The sequence below is a fragment of the Bos javanicus genome, chromosome 14 (genome assembly GCF_032452875.1).
Source record: "Bos javanicus breed banteng chromosome 14, ARS-OSU_banteng_1.0, whole genome shotgun sequence".
Lineage (NCBI taxonomy): Eukaryota > Metazoa > Chordata > Mammalia > Artiodactyla > Bovidae > Bos > Bos javanicus.
The window spans coordinates 16562346-16564948 of record NC_083881.1 but is presented as its reverse complement, the minus strand read 5'-3'; the positions used below and the strand labels follow the sequence as shown (position 1 = coordinate 16564948).

Here is a 2603-nt window from a genome sequence, read left to right as displayed (position 1 = left end):
AAATAGGTATATATTTGCTTGTATTTGTACAGAATATAAAGAATATCCAATATCCCAAAGAAACTGGTGATAGTAGTGGGCTCTGGAGAGGAGAGCTGGGTGGTTGGCATTAGAGGAAGAGGGGAAACTCCATCATATATCCTTTTGTGTTTTTAAGAGTCATGAGCCTCCTTTGCTGTACACTTGAAACTAACACAACATTGTCAATCGACTTGTTACCGAAAAGTATGCATGGGGGTCTGGCTGCTCGCCGTGGCTGCTCACTGCAGCTGCTTGCCGCTCAAAAGCCAATAAACAGGCCAGGTTGGTGGAAAGGCAAGTTTACTTTATTTCAGATGCTGGCAGCTAGGGAAGGGTGGCAGACATCTGTCCAAAGGCCGACTTCCCCCCAGCCCCCAGCACACCCCCACAACAAGCAGGGGGGGAGAGCTTTTATAGACAGAGTAGGGGAGTTTACATGCACAAGCAGCACAGTCATCTCTAACAGTCATCTTCAAATTAGTCATCACTGGTCTGACCAGCATCATCTTGCTTGTTTTAGGTACAGTTAATCTTCAGTTCCGGGGTGCATTTGTTCCCATTTCCTTGCAACTAAAGAATTCCACATGCCGCAACTAAGACCCAACACAGCCAGATAAATGAGGAAACATTTTAAAATGCATTGTGGCAGCTCATATTCTGGGTACAGTCTGGTCATCATGTAGTTAACTTTTCTACCTGGTGTTCTAGTATCTATAGTACAGCTCACAGGATATAGATCAGAATATTCTCTATAGCCCTTGAGAAAGAACTAAAGATTCTTGATTGTGCTTAATGACAACATTACTATTATTTAGTCTCCTTTGACTGTTTTCTTTTGTTTCCACATTTCCACATTTCTCTGATTAAACTTATTCTTTGACTTAAGTTTTCCACAGGCAAAAGGCATGCAGAGAACATGTGGTGGTGGGCGCAAGGACCGTGTGGTCCTGCTCCATTTCAAACTGTACCCCTATCAAAAACAAAAAAAGTTGTGAGCCCCATCAATAATTTTACTCATTAGTAAATAAAACAAATAATATTTTATTCAAAATATTGAAAATAAATAAGATTAAAATATATATAAATCATACCTTCCCTCACTCACACATTTACCCCCATGATCTTTTTTTTTTAAATAAGCAAAAGCAGAGCTTTTAACAATTGCATCCTCAGGTGTTCTCTGGAGTGAAAGTGGGGTTGACCAGCAGCACGGGAAGCCAGAATGTGTGACACACACTTAGAGAACTTGACAGCAATGTCCATATGCTGAGACTGAGTAATGAGGAAACATGCCTCCAATTGTTTTCCTATTATACCGATCTTAGCTTTCTGTTCAGCAGTGCTAACCTTTGATTTGGCTGCTGGGAGTAAAGGTGAGACCTTTAAAGAGCTGCTTGCGCTCATGAGGAATGTGTTTTGGTGCCTTATATGGCTTTGAGCTGCAGCCTGGGGGCAGAAAGGCTCAGAAAGCATGAGCTCATGCAGAGTGAAAACCTTCTTAGTAGATAGATCACTCTTGAACTTCTTTTAAGAATCTTAAAATAACCCCTTGTGGGAACTCGTCATGATAGCCAACATTTATTGGGCTCTCCGTTTGTACGAGCGCAGGTCAAAGCTACTGCCTGTATATGAACTGATTCATCCTCACAACAACCATATGAAGTAGGGATTATTATTATCTATGGCTCAAATGAGGAAACGGGTATGGGCAACGTTCCCCAAGGAGCACAGTCAACACGCACATGAACGTCATCTGAACCTGGGTCTGGCTCCAGGATTGCTACCCGCTGAGACGAAGATCCAGTCGCATTGGAATAAATCCAAATGCGGAATTAGAGCATTGCTTCTCCTGCTGGTCTTGGGACTGAGATGCTGAGTGGATTATAGAAGTGAGAGCCCGGGGAAGTAATGGGGTGGCCTGTATTCGGAATGCGGTGTGTCTTTACAATATGAGAGCCTTGAGAGCAAGATGAGATTTAGGGCTTAATCATCTTTTAAAAAATTTATTTGGCTGCACCGGGTCTTAGTTGTGGCATGCGGGATCTTCCGTTTTCGTTGTGGCAGGCAGGATCTTTAGTTGAGGCATGTGGGATCTGGTTCCCTGACCAGGGATCGAACCTGGGCCGCCTGCATTGGGAGCACAGAGTCTTAGCCACTGGACCACCAGGGACATCCCATCAGGGCTTAATCTTATAATAAAAAAAAGGGTGGGGGGGCTCTGGGGGCAAGCTCTTCAACAGGGGAGGGATGTGGGGAAACTAGCATTGTGTAGGGTGTCCTTGGACTGTGATTGGCAGGTGGGGGTTGGCAGAGGGGAGACCAAAGGAAAGAGGCCTCTGCGTGCAGACAGAAGAGGGTCAGGACTAGGGAGGCCGTCGTGGAAATGGGAGGGAGGATTGATATGGAAGATTTTGTCTTGAGGACTTGGTGGGGCTCATACCAGTTGAAAGCTGAAGAGGAAGCAAGGAGATAAGAACATGCTTAAGATGCTCTGTCATCCAGGGGTCGGTGGAGGAGATGCTTCATCCTGCTTTTACATCCAAGTGCATTTAATGCTTCTGTTCAGGGCTCCCTGAGTTTCT

General features: G+C 44.7%; 1 non-coding gene across 1 annotated transcript; it reads right to left on the bottom strand.

Moving 5' to 3' along the window:
* Window positions 1-2118: 2118 nt before the first annotated feature.
* On the bottom strand, window positions 2119-2191 carry TRNAG-CCC (transfer RNA glycine (anticodon CCC)). The gene has a single exon. It is a non-coding gene; the product is annotated as a tRNA-Gly (tRNA).
* Between the last annotated feature and the right edge of the window lie 412 nt (window positions 2192-2603).